The sequence below is a fragment of the Pantherophis guttatus genome, chromosome 1 (genome assembly GCF_059756535.1).
Source record: "Pantherophis guttatus breed Tessera chromosome 1, ASM5975653v1, whole genome shotgun sequence".
In the NCBI taxonomy this organism is placed as follows: Eukaryota; Metazoa; Chordata; class Lepidosauria; order Squamata; family Colubridae; genus Pantherophis; species Pantherophis guttatus.
This window is the reverse complement of record NC_142063.1, coordinates 129,431,548-129,449,699: the sequence shown is the minus strand read 5'-3', so window position 1 is coordinate 129,449,699 and position 18,152 is coordinate 129,431,548. Positions and strand designations below refer to the sequence as shown.

At 41.4% G+C, this 18,152-nt stretch overlaps 1 protein-coding gene and 1 long non-coding RNA gene across 5 annotated transcripts in view; one reads left to right on the top strand and one right to left on the bottom strand.

Moving 5' to 3' along the window:
• Positions 1–290: 290 nt before the first annotated feature.
• On the bottom strand, positions 291–2,280 carry LOC117669312 (uncharacterized). The gene is made up of 2 exons (XR_004592406.3): positions 2,149–2,280; positions 291–2,054 (listed from the first exon to the last, which is right to left on the bottom strand). It is a non-coding gene; the product is annotated as an uncharacterized LOC117669312 (long non-coding RNA).
• Positions 878–18,152, top strand: part of STEAP3 (STEAP3 metalloreductase) — a 28,056-nt gene continuing 10,781 nt past the window's right edge. Inside the window, exon 1 of one of the 4 annotated variants that reach the window (XM_034423625.3) lies at positions 878–1,022. The gene's annotated coding sequence lies outside the window, so the exon portion shown is untranslated. Of the gene's footprint in view, positions 1,023–1,071; positions 1,400–1,842; positions 2,136–18,152 lie in introns of those variants that run through there. The other 3 variants (XM_034423634.3, XM_034423616.3, XM_087881779.1) reach the window with 3 other exon arrangements.

Below are 18,152 nucleotides of genomic sequence, written 5' to 3'. Positions count from 1 at the left end.
AATTCTTTTCCTATTCAGAATCATAAATGTTTATTGTAATTAACAATAAAAAGAACCCTAGAAATGTACAATTGAATAGAACAGAATTCTTTACTGGACAAGTGTGATTGGACACCCAAGGAATTTGTCTTTGGTGCATATGCTCTGAGTGTACATAAAAGGAAAAAAATACATTCATCAAGAATAAAAAGATGCAACACTTAGTGATAGTCATAGGTTACTAATAAGCAATCAAATCATACCAGGAAACAAACAGAACAATATAAATCGTAAAAATACAAGCAACATGGTTATAGTCATGAGTGCCGGCTTTATTTAAATCTTGATTTATTGTTCACCCCGTTTTTACAACATCCCTGTAAGAAAAGCTGAGCTCAAATATAGAGGCTAGTAAACCTGAGATGAGACTGTATACAATCAATCAAAATGATTTTCTTTAATATGCAACAGCATTCCCCAGCCTCAAGTCCCTGTTGAGCTTCTCAACTCGGTGTAAGCTTTTCTTCGGAGCCAAACTGAAGAGGCTTCCCTATGCTGACTTCTAGTGGTGGTGATATTAATTTGCGAGTCCACCCTCCAGCCTTGGATTTCTTGGTGGTCTCCTTCCCGAGGTGAAACCAACTCAGACCCCGCTCAGCTTTTTCAAAATCAACGTAGAGGCTCCCTTTGTTTTGCACACAACTTTTATATAATATTGACTGCATTTATCTCTCGGAGCTCAAAGGGTTTTTACTCTTTAGTATCTCGACGGAGGTAGAGATTCACCTGAGATCTATTGGCCCCGCAAGACGTGGGGGGGGAGACACAGCTGTTGCAAACCAAACCCGATTTGGGTCGAATGAGCGATGTAATTAGCTCCCTTTCGGGGAGATTATTTAATTTAGCTTTGCCTAGTTGTAAATTAAACCTGGTTGTTCGCCATTTGCACACGCGCGTTTCTCCGGATAAAGCAATCAAAAAACCAGGCGGATTTGGGCTCGTATCCCAGGAGCCGGAGCTCAGGATCCACCGTCCCACCAGAGGTAAGAGAGCGCGGCGGGGCTTTGAGCCACCCACCGGCCGCTTTTCCCCAGCGTTTCGGATCCCGGGAGAGGCGACGAAGTGGGCAGCTCCACGGTACTTCCCCAACAGAGGCCGAAGCCCCCCACGCACGTAACACGTGCACCGGCGCCAGGCCCGGATCAGGAACGGACGAGGCAGGCAGGTCGAGCTCGCTCGTGGAGTGAGGCGGGGAAAAGCAACACGGAGCTGGCGGGAGGAGAAAGGGGGAGGAGTCCGCCGTTTTTAATCCCCTCGCCCTGCGAGCGCGGCCAAATAAAATTAAAAAAAATATATTTTAAAAAAGCGCCCACTTTCAACCTCGCTTCGCCGTCTGCCCCCCCACGGACCCCGTAGAGCGGTGAGTAGAACAGCAGCCCGAGCGGGGGAAAACACGAAAAAGCGTCCCTTGGGCTTGGACTCCCGATTCGGTCGCTGCGTGGCTGAATGCCATTTGCTGGCCGTGCGTGGAAGACCCAGCGGAGGGAGGGAGCGAGGAGCGAGCGCTTGAAGAAAAGCGAGGGGAAAGGGGCGCTCAAAAGGGGAGTCCCTAAGGCGCCGGAAAGGGCCCGGACGACAGGCGACGCTGCCCTCTCTTCCTCCTATCCCCCTTTTCCCCTTCCTCGGGTCCCCTTGCGAGCCACAGGCCGCGCCCCTCAATGGCAGGTCTCAATGGATGGCCGCCCCTCAATGGAAGGGCTTCGCAACCAGCTGCCTCCCCCCCCCCGCACCCCAAACGAGACACGCTTTGCGAGACGCATCCCGTCTCGAAGTCCCCCCCCCCCCTTCACCCTCCTGCTCTCCACATTAGCTCGCCTCGCCTTCCAGTTCCGGGCAGGTCTCCTCTCCTCTCCACGCTTGCATTTCTCTCTTTCTCCGCTTTACTCTAAAAGCCATGATTTTCCTATTTCAAAGAGTCTGGCGTGTAGAAAGAGGGGGAAAAAGAGTCCGTTTTTTTTTCTTTTTCATCTTCCCCGCCTCATCGCTCGGCAGCTCTCGAGTCTTAGAGGAATCATCTGCAAGATAAAAAGAGGGCCGTTTACCGGGCTCCGCTTTCTGAAGCTTGTGTGTAGCAGGGTCCGGTTTGTGGCGACCGTGTAAGAGTCTTACCTGAAACCTGTTTGGGATGAATGTCGGTCTTGGGGTGTATATCGCTTGTAGCGCTACTCCGTCGCCTGCTCCTCGTTTTCCACTCGGTGCACCTGGATTACTTTTCTATAGTAAAAGTAGGCTGTGTTGCCTCGATTCGTTCTGTTGTGGCAACCTTGCCCCAGTAGTTGACTTTAGTAGGGGGAAAAAGTTTCCAGTAAAAAGCTTTACCTATACGTTATTTATTAAATTTATTTGATATATTGCCGTGGGGGCTACTCTGGGTGACTTATAATAACAAACAGGAAGAAAAATGGAAGGAGTGTAAACAGAAGTAAAACTAAACAATGGCAAAGAAGGAATACAGTGAGGAAAATACGTCAATAGAGTAGGTAATTTTTAAAAACGCCTACTTTTTCAGTTAGTTCTGTATCTCAAAGGGGAGACCCATTGAGAGCTCTAGGCAACGAAATTTTATTTTAATGTATGTTGATTAGTGTATATTCAAAGTGACAAAGTTATTATAAATCTTAAATTCTAAGTGTATTAGCAAGATTTATAAAAAAATAACTGCTGGGATTGATTGATTGATTGATTGATTGATTGATTGATTCGATTTATATGCTGCCCTTCTCCGGAGACTCAGGCAGTTTACAATGCGTTAAGCAATAGCCTTCATACTTTTGTATATACCTGCTTAGTAGGGCTTTCGTCCCACCCCCCTAAGCGGTGTTCTTTTTTATACAAAGTCAGCTTATTGCCCCCACAATCCGGGTCCTCATTTTACCTACCTCGAAAGGATGGAAGGCTGTGTCAACTTTGAGCCTGGTGAGATTTGAACTTGCAGTAATTGCAGGCAGCTAGTGTTACTTAACAGTGCTTTAGTCTGCTGCGCCACCAAGGCTCTGATGACTTCATCATGGACCTGATTTTGTTGGAAAGAATAGGGGATTTGTTTAACCCTGCTCTTTTCCATGATATATATTTTTTAAGTTCCCAGTCTAACTTGCAGCCTTATGATTTCCGGGTGGTCCCCCATTCAAACATTAATCACATCCGTGTGTTGTTGTTTTTTAATCCACAAAGCAGAGTTAAATGGTGGCATCTGAGCAAGGCAGACTCAAAATACTTAACTGCCTGAATGCTGGATTAAACTATTGTGGAGAAAATTATACCTATCAGCTGCTATTTCATACCTATTGTGAACAGTGGATTAGAGTAGGAAGGCATGAAATTTTTCACCCTGTGAAAGTAATATGAGGGAAAAGATGAGCTTTTGAATGAAACACTCCATTGATTCCCCTCTAAATGTTTTTATTGTGGCATAAACTAGCCTTCCCAGTTTGGTAACATCAGGATTTGTTAAAGACCACAAATTTTAGGCCATGCTGGTTGGCATTAGCTTTTATGGATGAAAAACTTCATTTAAGAAGTTTTTTTTAAAAAAAAAACAACTCTATATGTTCAGTCTACTCATTGTGAATTTCTCTGCCATCAGTTCTTAAATATTTCCTAACTTTTTAAATGTGGTCACAAAAGAATAAATTATCAGACATCAAACATTCTCTACTGCACCTCTCTTGATAAGAATTTGCCTTATGCCTGCGAGTATATCTTACAAGCAACATCTTTCTTTGCCTAAACCATGTTCCTCAACCTTGGCAGCTTTAAGATGTGTGGACTTCAACTCTCAATATTCTTCAGTCAGTATGCTGAGTGACAGTTAAAATCCATATCTCTTCAAGCCACCATGGCTGAGACACTTGGCCTAAACTAATGCTTGAAAGCTAGTGTAGTGTAGTGATTAAGGCACCAGGCTAGAAACTGGGAGACCGTGACTTCTAGTCCTACCTTAAAAACAAAGCAAAGCTGAGTGACCTTGGACCAATCCCACACACTCAGCCATAGGAAGCTGGCAAGGGCAAATCTCTTCTAAAATCTGGCCAAAAAAACCCAGCAGAGACTTGTCCAGGCAATTGCCAGGAATCAACATTGACTGGAAGGCAAAAAAAACAAAAAAAGCTAATGATTAAGAGAACAAATGTTTATATGGGTTGTTATACATGGCAAAATGCCAATGGCCAAACTGTAAGTTAAAAAGAGTAGAACTTTGTCAGAAAAATTGTACTTCTCGAGCTTTTTTGCCTTTGTTAAAAAACTTGTTTCAAAAACTTCTTTCTTGGAAAAAAAAAGTAGCAATAAGGCAGATCTTGCATCCTTAGTTTCAAAGGAAAAAGTTGAAAACTGCTCCATTTACTGTTTTTTTCTCGTAGTTGCTAACAGTTGGCAGGAGGATACATGGATCGATTCTAAGTTTCAGCATTCTTAAGACGTCCATTTAGCTGCTTTGGTATCTGTGACAATAAGTGTCCCACATTCTCCCTGTGTATCAGAATGGCTCTATGGTAACAATTACTCCTGGAATAAGATGAAGTTCTCTTGGCCAGTTCATTGCAGGATATAATTCCATATCACCTGCACCAATGCCTGTACACAACAATTTGTGATGATGTTGGCCAACAGACTGGGGAAGGGGAAATGTCATACTATCTCTAAGATCTCCAAAGGTCCCTCAGATTCAGAAAAGGGAAGAGGAAAGAGTATCAGATACATTTTGGTAACATGTAAGGGCAGAGGAGGTTAGAGATCAGGTGTGACAAATTGCTTAGTTGAAGAAAGTTAATGAATGTATGTATCAGTTATCTTTCCATTTGCCATTATAGTCCTTATGGTACACTCTCTTAACTATTATTCTAGCCAGGGCAAACATGCATTTATTACAGGAATGTGATCTTTTCTCCTAAGAACATTTAAATTGAAATAAACCATTTCTCTCCCCCCCCATTTATTTATATATATTTTCTTTACATACAATAAGTGCTTAGTGAACAGCATACTGAGTCAGTTGCTTACATAGTATAATACTCTTTAAAATCCTAATTTCTACCTCTGTTATCCAACCATTGATAAAACAAATCCCATGTTCGATAGTACTCTGTGTCTTCCTTTTCTTTTATCTTCAGTGTTAATCTGTCCATTTCTGCACGGTCTAATATTTTTAAAATTATATCTTCTTTTGTTGGTGTTTCCTCATTCTTCCAATATTGTGCAAATACAGTTCTTGCTGCTGTCAAGACATTTATCATATTTTTCTGACTAACAGAAATAGTTCTGGCTTATAGTCTATATCCATGATGGTGAACCTATGGCACGGGTGCCACAGGTGGCACATGGAGCCGTATCAGTTGGCACGCGAGCGTTGCTATAGCTCAGCTCCAGCACACATGTGTGCGCTGGCCAGCTGATTTTGGGGCCTTTTGGTCCTACCAGAAGTTGGGAAATGGGCTGTTTCCAGTCTCCGGAAGGCCTCCCGGGGGGTGGGGAAGGCTGTTTTCGCCCTCCCCAGGCTCCTAGAAAGCCTCTGGAACCTGGGGAGGGTGAAAAAACGGGCCTATCGGGCTCACTGTGCCATCATGTGCTAAAAGGGGGGGCATGCGCAGGGGTGGGGGGCATTGAATTATGGGTGTGGGCACACACATGGGCGACCTTGCTGCGCTCCCCCCGCTTTTGGCACGCGACAGCAAAAAGCCATCACTGGTCTATATGCTGTCTTAATATTCTTTCTAACCACTTAAAGTGAAAAAAAGGCCAAATAGAGTGGAGGAGGCAGTAACATAACAGTGTTAAATTGTCTCGAACTTATCTTTGTTTGTTTGTTTTTTAATGTATTAGGCTTTATTGGGCTGATCACAGTAAAGATCAGTATTTGATCAGTGCTATTTTGAAAGTCAGAAATATATGTATAGCAAAAAGTAAAGGGGCCAGAAACACTGTAAAAATTGCCAACTTGAACACGGACTAATATGGGAATTCACCCTGTTGAGAAAGCAAGTATTAGACTGCACTGGTAATTATACAAGGAAACAAGCTGTATACTACTAAAACTGTTGTCATGACTTTTACTTGGACAAAGTAATGCATCATAGGTCAACAATTTTTGAATCGGGGAACCACAAGTAAGCTAACTTACAGAATGTGTCCAAAATCTGGAACCCATGACCCAGCATTTGGAGAAGCTGTGGCTGTTGCTGTGCCACTGGGCTGCTCCTGCAGTCTTGTGATCTGCATTTTCAACAATCTAAGACATTTTCCCAGTCACCCACTTCCTCCCCTACTCAGCACTTAACTGCCTAATGGAAAGCGGAGGTCACCCTATGTGCCTTCCCTGGCTCACACAGCATCTCTTGCTCACCCCCATGATAGGCCAAGCCCAAAGAACCCAACAAGATTCAGTCAAGTTTAATATTTTATTTTGCTTAACACTTAATGACCAGAGTCTTGTCAAACTAAAGCTATAACTTTTTAACCTACTAGATACATCCTGACAGATTCTAGGGTGTGGCTATCCTGAACCTCTTCTTCCCTCTCCCATCCAGCTTGATATAGTGCAGTTTGTTGCCAAAACCTTTATCCACTGATTCTTCAGGTATATATTCCATCCTTAACCCACACGACACCTCCTGCATGCCTCCATGCACCCTTCTCAATCCACATCAGCCCTGACATGTGCAGCACATCTTGGGTAGTCCATGCACCCTTCCCAACTAATGCCAGCCTCCTGTGCACCATCTCTGGGCTGCATGGCACCTCATGCACATTCTTGCACACTCCCAAACAACTTTCTGAATCCACATTGCCATCACCCACACACCATCCCTGACCTGCACGGCACTTGTCACATCCTCCTGTGACCCCCATTGATTCTTCTTGACCTGTGCCGTCCCCCTGACTGTCCACCCTGCTTGACCCGTGCAGCACCTCTTACACATCCTCATGACCCCCCATTTCTCAGCCTATACTATCAACCCCCTCCCGTGTGCCCTACCTAACTCGCACATTTTGTGGATACCAAAGCACCCTTCCTGACCTACAGTATACCCTCCCCAATCATGTGGCACACACCACACACACACTTTCCAACCATCCAGCACCTCTCACACAACCCCATGTACCCCCTCATCTCCTCTCTCACCCAGCAACAGCCACTTGCTTGCTAGCTAGCCTTGGACCAACAGGTGCCCCCCAGCTTCCCTACTGACTTCTCTCTGACATCGCTTCCCAGAAGCAAAGTTAAATTCTCGCAAAATATTTTCAGAAAATAATCCACAATGAGAATTCTGGAAAAAGTGTTTCATTTGCCATGCCCAATTCAGCAAACATTTATATCAGTGCTAGATCATCAGTAAGTAACTGCAATATTAAGACACAGTATTTGTGACACTGAAATCATGGCTGATCTATGTTGAGTAAAAAGGTACAGAAATTGGGTAACTAAGATAAAAAGCAGCAGGAAGCATCAGTCATATATTACCTCGTATTAGAAATTAATAGGGCAATTGATTTTTGTTTTTTTACTGTCACTGGGCAAATTTCCAAGAGATTTAACTTTAATGCCAGAGAGATGGGACTTCAGATCAATTAAGCCTCTCTTACTTGATTACCCATAATGAGCAGAAACAAGCGTCATGGAAAATACGATCAATTCTACCTAAGCCTTTTTGTAAGCAATGGGATAGGTAATTTTACAACAAAAGTAGGGAACAGGGAACATCTGAATTTCCACAAATCTCTTTTTGACCCAGTTTTATTATCTAATGTAGCTCAGGCATCCAAGTTTACAGATCCGTTCACATTTTGAATTCAGTCCAATAGAAGCTTTCAGTAGCAAAAAAGAAATCTCATTCTGAAAGCCTTTCTGGCTGAAGAGCAGAGTATAAATGCTCTGAATAATATATAAACGGCAGAAATATATTGATTGTCAGCTAAGTCCATATTACTTATTTATAATCTGTTTTGCTAACTTTTCCATATGAAAATGGTGGGGTGGAGTGAAATGTACCTTCACAACAGCCCTGCAGTGTAGGTCAAGAATACAGGTAATCCTCATCTTATGACCACAATTCAACCCAACATTTCTGTTGTTACCTGAGACATTTGATAAATGAGTTTTGCCCCATTTTATGACCTTTCTTGCCACAGTTGTTAGGTGAATCACTGCAGTTGATAAGTTAGTAACCTTGTTGTTAAGTGAATCTGGCTTCCCCATTGACTTTGCTTGTCAAAAGGTCGCAAAAGGTGATCACATGACATTGGTACACAGCAACGGTCATAAGTATGAACCAGTTACCAAGCATCTGAATTTTGATCATATGATCATGCGGATGCTACAAAAGTTGTAACTGTGAAAAATGGTCATAAGTCACCTTTTTCAGTGCCATTGTAACTTTGAATGGTCATTAAATGAACTGAAAGAAAGACCGCATTTTCTCTCCAAATAAGTTACCTTTAAACTTAAACTGAATTTTCAGTTTGCTGAGAACATGGTGATGGAAGCAGTCGAGGTCTTTCTCCCACATGGGAGAATTAGTTTAAATCTATCTCCTTTTCAGATTATTATCGACAGCTCAATGATCCCCAAAAATAATTTAAGAGAATCCTTTAAAATCTAAAGAGAAAAAAGTATTTTGCAAACTAAATGAAAGATGTTCAAGTTTCCATATCAATATTAAGGCCAAGATAAGCAATTGAATCAACTATGAAATACTTCTGATTTGCCATAATAGTTTTTTTGTACTATTATTTGAACCTTTTTATCATTTTATTCCTATAGTACTGTATTGCTTTATTGAAAAAAAAATAACAGTGATCATACAAAACAACAGGTCTTTCACCTGGATGAATGCTGTTTATTGATTGCATAAATTAAGCAGTTCATCAAAAATTTAGATAACTTATATATTACAGTTAAAGGATTGCTGTATTGTCAACGGAATGATTCATCAAGTAAAGATTTGTTAATAGAAAGTTATAAAGTAGCAATTATCTGGATAGAAAAACATTTCCCAAAAGCAGTTACTCCCCATGTCTCAATCCAAAATGATATGGATTAAGGAGTTAAGACTATGAAAAAGGATTTTGGGGTAATTGCTTTTGTGTATTTCTTGGCAATCAGATAGCAACTCAGTTTTGTTTTTCAGGGCAAAGTCACACTGTTTAATTTTTTTAACCAGACAAAAAAGAGGGACAGGGTCTACCTTTAAATCTTGCACCTACTGTTTGGAAGAGAAGAGAGATGAGAGGGTTGTGGAAATGAATAGATGTTCCCACCCAATTTGGTATCATGGTTTCATTCAGTACACACACACACACATACAAAACACATACCATGGCCCTCAACATATTTATTTATTAATTCAATTTATATGCCGCCTTTCTCCAGAGACTCAGGGCGGCTTTAAGTAAGTACACAGCGCTCTCAAAATACTTTTTCCAAGGTGGCAATTGATTTAATAATACAATAAATAATTATTTATTATTTAATAGTAAAGAAATTAATTGTTATTTACATAAATGAGATAATAGATACCGTTTTCCCCCCCGAAAATAAGACCCTGTCTTATATTTTTTGCTTGGCCTTATTGCCATGCGCTCAAAAGCCCAATTGGGCTTATTGTCAGGGGATGTCTTATTTGGGGGGAAACAGGGTGGACAGACAGACTGAATTACTCAATAGCTTTTGTCCAAAATGATATTTATACACATGAGGATAGTCAATTGTGGGAATTATCAATAAAGCTAATAGTAAGCCAATTGATCTTCAAGCTATAGATTGACAATGTTACATTAATTTTGCTGCCATGCTAATTTTTTAAATACTGAGGATCCAGTAGGAACATTCTACAGAATCTTCTGCAATGTTTTGCAATGAAGACCCTAGCCTTGTACAGGTTGCAATCATTCATTTGGTGATGGTTTGAAGTTATAACAGCCCTGGAAAAAAAGTGAATTATGACCGGGTTTTGTGACACTTAACAACCATTGCAGCATCTCCATGGTGATCATGGATCAGAATTCAGGCGCGTGGCAACTGGCATGTGTTTGTGGTGGTTGTACTGTCCCGGGGTCACATGATTACCATTTGTAACCTTCCCAGCTGGCTTCTGACAAGCGAAGTCAATGGGGAAATCTAGATTTACTTAATATCTGCATGATTCTCTGAACAACTACAGTGGGTCACTTAACTGCAGCAAAAAAAAAAAAAAGATAGACTGGGGCACAACTCACTTAGCAAATGTCTTGTTTAGCAACGAAAATGTTGGGCTCCATTGTGGTCATAAGTCAAGGACTATCTATACTGCCAAATTCTGTAAATCAGGGCTTAGTCAGATCAGATCAGTTCTTAAGAAACTGAAGACCTGGAAGGGAGTTAGAGATGAGTTAGAGTTTCCCTGTTAGTAGAGAAGGTTTGAAGAGAACCAGGACCCTTACAGAGTCAGGATCCCTTATCATACATGAGTTGTAACTACAGTTAGGAATATGGTGTCAGTATTTCTTCACTCCTTTTTTGTAAAATTCAAGCTTTAACTTTCTTCCATGTGTCTCTAGTTTTCTTTAGGTTTAGTACACAAAACACACCTGACTAGGCTAAATAGGGTTGGATGATTTGTGGCTCACTGTGCTATGAGTCAGATAATTGTGTTAAGCAATCATTTTTGGGGGCAAAGAATGTTTTATAATATTGGTTTAGCATGTGTGGACCCAGTCTCAGGATTTCTTAAATCCTGCTTAGGCTAGAAAAAAGCCAGGCTTCTTATGTATGCTAACCTACCATGTTTCCCCAAAAATAAGACCATACTGGAAAATAAATCCTAGCATGATTTTCATGATGCTCGTAATATAAGCCCTACCCCAAAAATAAGCCCCAGTTAAGGTCATCAGGCAGATGGATACATTTAGTACTGTATTCCCCTGAAAATAAGACCCAATCAAAAAATAAGCCCTAATGCGTCTTTTGGAGCAAAAATTAATATAAGACCCGGTTTTATTTTCGGGGAAACAAGGGTATAATTGCTTGGGAAACAGTTAGCCAAGCAACAATATTTTGCAAACAGGCACAGGGAAATAATTTAAGGGATGAATAAATACAGTATATCCGAAGGCCTAGTTAACTCAATAATAATAATGACCCTTGAAACTAAGCTTGATTTTGCTATGGCAACCCACAGGGCTATTATCGGATTCATGATGTTGGATGATAGAGTGGCTTTGCTAGGACCAGCTTGGTCACCCTTCTGCATAAATGGGACCTCTTACCAGCCTTGTGTAGTCTTTCCACTAATCCCCTTTTTGGCGTTGCACTGACTCCTTTCGGGAGAGTTAGTGGTAACAGAGCTGATGTCACAACTTTCCGGCTGCTATTTAGAGGCAAAACATGTTAGGTCATAAATTTGAATAGAAACCATGCCTAGGAAAACAGATCAACTTCAGGTGCCAAAATAAAGCACCTGAAGTTGAAAAAGGTGCCCTCGGGGATGGCGAGGGAAGGAGGAGGCGTTGAGCAGTGAGGAGAGCTAAACAAAGCCTTTAGAAAAATAAGAGCACCCCGCCTTTGAACAGTGAATACAATTTGACTGGGATCGGAATTTACGATATAAATGATTACATCAATTATATCAAACCAGTCAGGGTGAACAACCATTTTCCTGTTGAGGGCTGTGTATTCATGGGATTGATAGGAAGGGTATATGCCAGGGGTCCCCAACCCCCAGGCCGCAGCCCACTACTGGGCTGTGGCCTGTTTGGAACTGGGCTGCGCAAGTGGCGGGCCGGTGTGTGCAGGCCGGTTCCCCTCACACACACACTCCGACCTCCAGGTCATCAAGTCATATGCCATCGGTGGGAGGCTTTAAAGCCGATGGCGATAATGGCAAATATGAGCAAAATTTCCTTCGTTCCTTCCATATCCCTTCATGCTTTCTTTCCACTCTTTCTTCTAAAGACTGCCAGGAAGGGGGGCAAATAGCTTTTGCCAGCGGTCTCAATTAGTCACGGGGGTGGGGGGGGAGGCTGTTTTAATTAGGCCAAGGACAGCATAAGGCCCTAGAGCATCAAGCTGATCATCTCTCCAGCTAGTCCACCAGCCACACGTATCGTATTTTCTCTGCTAGAAAATCCAGGATTTGGCTTGCTTTGGAAAATGTGACTTCCTAGAAGCAGCGCAGAATTTGGGGGAAGAACATGTAAATTGCCTGCTGCCCTTTAAAAAGAAAGAAGCAAATGCATTGAAAGTACCCTTAAGTGATCAGTCATTAGCGGTTGCTAATGTGGGCAAGGAAGCAGCCTGTGTTTGTGTGCCAAAAGCACGCTGTTGTGTTGTATCCTGTTGGTGCTTTGTTGTGCCTGCTTACTTGCTAGCAACCTTTGCAGATGGCCGTGAATGTGTCTTGCCTACAACAAAACATTTATGGTTTTAATCTGCAGATTTAGCTAAACCTGTAGAAAAATGATTCAGTTCCAAAGGGATTCAGTAGCTGTGTCAGTGCAGAAGAGAATGCTGAGTATCACTCCTTAACTCCTTATCTGCTTCTAAAGAAGCAACTACAGAATATTTATACCCAGTAAATTATATAATATGCCTTAAATGTGGATATTGTGCTCCAGTGAACAACAGTATTAGAGAGTAAATTACCAAACATTAGAGTTTCGGTTGTTGAACTAAACAGAATGTGGTGTGGGTGTGGGTGTGGATGTGTGTAGCACAGTTGTTTAGTCCAGAGGTAGGTTTCAAAAATTTTTACTACCAGTTCGGTGGGCATGGCTAGGGGGCATGTGACTGGGCGTGGCCAACTTGACATCACCCTCGCCCACTCAGTCACATGACCCCCCCACCTAGCCACGCCCACAGGAAAAGGTAGGAAAATGTTTGGAATTTCCACTTATCTACCCCCACCCTCCCATCACCAGTTGCCCCCGGTTCCCCTCCTTTAGCAGCCCTAGCCCTAGCCGCGCTTTCTCCCCCACCACCGCCTCTTTGTTCGGGCCGTTTACTTCCACGGTGGCTGGTCCAGAGCCTGGAAGGAAAGCTAACCGGAGATTTTGGCAGCCTGCAGCCAGCCACCGCCTCTTTGAGAGCCGTTTTGCAGGTGCAGTGGCAAAGTACTGGAGGTTGCGGAAAAAGCTGCTGCCATCACTGCCATGTTCTTCGTGCATGCACATCCCATTGGACTTGCAAGGCAATGGGATGCGCTTGCGTGAAAAACATGGCGGCGATGAACATGGCGGGCAGGGCGAGCGACCGAGGGACTGGTTTGGGGGTGTGGCCAGCCAGCCATCGCTACCGGTTTGGCGACCTTGGCCAAATTTCCGCCAACGGTTCGTGTGAATCGGTGCAAACCAGCTGAATACCACCTCTGGTTTAGTCCCAGTTGTATTTGCTATATGCTAGCTGGACTGGTAGCAATTCATCCTATTGTGCCAGGATTTAATTAAGCATCCAGGCAATATTGAGTGAGCTATATGTGAGGATTTGGGAACATTTCAATGTATGGAGGTAGGGAAAGTGAGTCTCTCTTAATCAAGTTTGATTCCTATCCTGGTGACTCCATGGAGAAGTTGATGTTATATGATAACAGTGATAGGCCATTTCTGGATTTTCATTCAGTAACTCAGCCCAGCCTACAGCTTGCGATATCCTGCTAGTCTCCCATTCAGGGACTAGCCAAGGATGACCTTGTTTGGTTTTCTTTCAATCTAGGTTAAAAGTACTTGGTCATTGAGCCATGGCCTGTTCTTGTAAACCTTCCCATTTCCAAAGCCATCAAAGAAATGTACTGCAATCCTGCCTCAGTAATAGAACACTTTGAAAGTCAAGGGCAGAAAATAGAGAAGCAGGACCACACCCACATAAGAAATAAAGACATGAAAATTCCTAATATGCAAGATTTGGCAACAGTCATTCAAAATTATGCTCTCTTAAACCAGAATTTTATCTTGTGTGGTTTTTTTTGTTTGACTTCCGATACGTAAAAGAAAGTGAACTTTTTTTCAAACTGAAGTCATCCCATGGTATTCCATACTTGATCCCGTGTCCATCCCATACATCGTGGCTGCATCTATATAATATAGTTTTCTTAGCAGCATTATTAAAGTTGATTGTTGTTGCTTTTTTCAATAAGTTTTTAAGATTTCCCTGTCTGGTTGACAAGTCTTAAATTCTCTGGTTGTCTTCCATCCACATACCTAACTTTGCTTAGCTTAGTTTGGTGTCCCTTCGCACCCATAGGAGACCCAAGTCACTGAACCTTATGTTCATTTTGAAATACACAAGGGAATGGTCAGGAATACACAGGTCTGAGTTCCATCATGAGGTATACAGGTAGTTCTTGACATACGACCATAACGGAGTCTGCCCATAATGGTTGTTATGTCATGACAGTTTTAAAAATGGGTCGGTGACATGAGCCAACTTTATGACTTTGTTGTTAAGTAAAAGCTGCAGTCGTTAAGCAAATCACTGGTTTCTTATAGGCATGGTTTTGCTGAAAACGGGAAATGTGCTGTTATTTGGCAAAGGTGTTGTAAAACATGGGATGCTGCAAACAGCCATAAAGGAAGCTGTGTTGCTCAGCTCCTTAAACTGGGTCACATGACCATGAATCATCGTAACTTCGGATCTGGGTCATAGGTCCCCTTTTTAGAATCCATCATATCTTTGAATGGTCATTAAGTGATTGGTCATAAATCAAGTAAATAAAGTGAGGTGATAGAAGTTACAGGTAGTCTTCCATTTACAACCATTTGTTTAGTGACTGAAGTTACAACGGTACTAAAGAAAGTGACTTACGACCAGTTTTCACACTTACTGCCATTGCAGCATCCCCATGGTCACATGATCAAAATTCGGACACTTGGCGACTGATTCATATTTATGACAGTTGCAGTATCCTGGGGTCATGTGATCACCTTTTGTGACCTTCTGACAAGCAAAGTCAATGGGGAAGCCAGATTCACTTAACAACCATATTACTAACTTAACAACTGTAGTGATTCACTCAACAATTTTTTTTAAGAAAGATTGAGAAATGGGGCAAAATTCATTCAACAGCTATCTTCCTTAGCAATAAAAATTTTGGACTCAATTATGGTCAAGAACTAGCTGTATTTATCAGTATTTTTTTCTCTCTCCCTCTTTCCCCGAAGATAAGTGATTAAACTAATTTTCAATGGTTCCATCAAGCTCTTAATAATCTCATGGAAAAACTTGCAAATACATACACCCAAGTCACCATCTAAGTTTAAGATGATCCATGTCATCCATGTTCAGGGAAGCTGTTCTGTTCTGACGCTTCAATTTCCTTGTATAGTAATTTGGTTTCTTTTATTTTGTATCCAAACAACATACTTGCTAGGTGCCGGATGGTGTTGTTTTCCCCTTTATATTTCCAACAATAAAGAGCTGCAGATTAAAATATCCTGAAATATCTGCTGCATTGGACAACAACAATAAAAGCTTAACTCTCCAAAGTTGTTTCCTTTTATAAAGACTGTTTTGGCTACCTCTCTCATAGTCTGTAATTATTTATCTATTTAAAAGATTTGTAGACTGCCATTTAGAATAAAACCTCCCAAGATAGCTCCCTGTATATGTTTTTACAATAAATAATCAACTATGAATTTTTTAAAGCATAAAGCATTACAGTATTAAGAAAAATAATTCAGAATGAGCTAATCGTTCATAACATGGTTTGTTAAAAAAAAAAATACAGCTAGAATTGCATAGTACTTGCAGCAGATAAAGAAATACTAAATATATGCTATAATAACTAGGCTAGAAACCAGGAGTCTGTGAGTTCTAGTCTCACTTTAGGCATGAAACCCAGCTGGGTGATCTTAGACCAGTCACACATTCTCAGCCCAACCCACCTCACAGGGTTGTTATGTGGAAACAATAGGAGGAGGAAGGACTGTTAGAAATGTTGTTGCTTGAGGTATTTACAAAACTAACAAAGGCAGGATCAAAATAAATATTGGGAAGTTTTAAAAGCTTGATGTGGGAATGGAGCCCTGCGTATACCTACTAAAACTGAGTTCCATAAATGTGTATCCATCACTGCTCCTTCCATTTTACCGACAGGGTAATGATTGTTACCAGTAGGTTTGTAAAATAGATTTACTGTTGATCTAAGAATGCAAAAAAGCAGTCCTTCATGTAACTTGAGTACAAGCTACTTAGAGGTTTCAAGATTCTTTTCTTGGGTGTATTCCTCCAAGTGAGATTTTCATTCCTGGGCCTGGAAAAGTCTCTCCAATTTTCTTGGAATGATTTTGGAAGTGGTTCGTCATTGCCTCCTTCCGAGGCAGTGACTGGCCCAAAATCATCAACTGGCTTCATGCCTAAGGTAAGACTAGAACTCACAATGTCCCAGTTTCTAGGTGGTGCCTTAATGACTATTGGCTCCTCAAGGTGTACAATATCAGTATATGAAATAATAATACCAGCTAAGTATAAATGAGTATGATACAGACCCCAAGTTCAACTGCCTAACCATAATCCCAAATGCAGAAAAATTCCCATCAGTATCACACTCCTGGTAATTTTGGGACTGATCTTAAAAGTGATTTTTATTTTTAAAATATTTCAAAAACTGCATTTTGAAAAACGGACACTTTATCCATATATCCATGCAGCCCTAGAGAGAAATAAAATGAATCCCCTCCCACCTAGCAATTCAGAAGCATGCAAATGAGAATAGATAAAGAGGTACCACTTCGGTGGGAAGGTAACAGCGTTCCATGCGCCTTTGGCATATAGCTATGCTGACCACATGACCACAGAAATTGTCTTCGGATAACACTGGCTTCCTTGGCTATGAAATGGCGATGAGGACCGCCCCCCTAGAATTGGACATGACTGGACAGAGGAAGCCTTTTATCTTTAGTTTTTATACCATCTTGTCTGTGTTTACCCACTAAAGAATTTCTCCCATGGCCATTGCTAATTCTCTCCGCCTGTACCAAGATGCCAGATCCTTCTTGCTACTCCTGTGATTGGAAAGAAAGGAGAAGCGATTGCAATTAAAACATTTTGGGTTAAAAAAAAATCACCTTGCTCTTTCCCCACCAGTATCATATGAGTTCCAAACAGCATCAGAACAAATGGTACTGGGAGTCATTTTCATTGGATTTACGTTAATTCCAATTTTGGAAAACAGGAACAAGTCATCTCTGTATATCCAAGACTGTCTTGCCACAGATAATCACTGCATATGAATCAGCAAAAATAAAGGCTTAGTGGACCACCAATGGTGTCTGAGTCACCTGTTTTAAAAAGCCGTACTAGATCACACTCCTTTATAAAGGATCTTCGAACAAGCTGTCTTAATCATGTTGACTTCAAACAATGGTCTTAGTTAAATCTACCATTAATGAGAGTCCAGACTTAAGCTAGCCCCCTCCTTTAAAAATACCACTCTTTTGCTTACACTTTCAAAGGGTGTAATGCTTCAGATTTAGATGTATTGCATCATCCATTGTCTTGGCTTATCAAAACAAGAGAGCACAATGTTTAATTTAAAACTTTGCAAATCTGCCCTTGCTCATTTTGAATGGCAGTTTGCAAAACACGGGTGCCAGACTATAAAAGAGACTAGGACAGTTTCTTATCCGTAGGGAGAACAGCTTGCACGTTTGAGGCATCGCTGGGTCACGAGACAAATCTCTAGGTAAATTCTATCTTGACATTACTGAATATTTATATATCTTAATTTCACTTAGACAGATAAGGTTCTGTTTGTTTGAAGTCTGAACTGGGCAACAATTAGCTCTGAAGATGTCCTTAGACTCTCATTCCCATCTTCTCTAGCTAACATGTCCAGTAGTGAGGGATAATGGGAGTTATAGTCCAAGATCAGACTGCATGTCAATCATGCCTGCTATAAGAGAATAGCTTTTAAGAGTGCTCTTAAAAGGAACTTTTGAAATAGAGCTCAAAAACTGATCTGTTATTTAAGCTGATAATTTTGTTCATTGGATTAAATGAGTATAATGTAAGAATGTTTCTGCTGTAATTACAGGAATGGCTTCTCAAATCAGGGGTTTCATATTATGAAATTCAATGCTAATCTATATTTATTCCAGAATCTTTATTGCAGATAAGTTTTTGAGGTTTTCTCTAAAGATCATGCAAA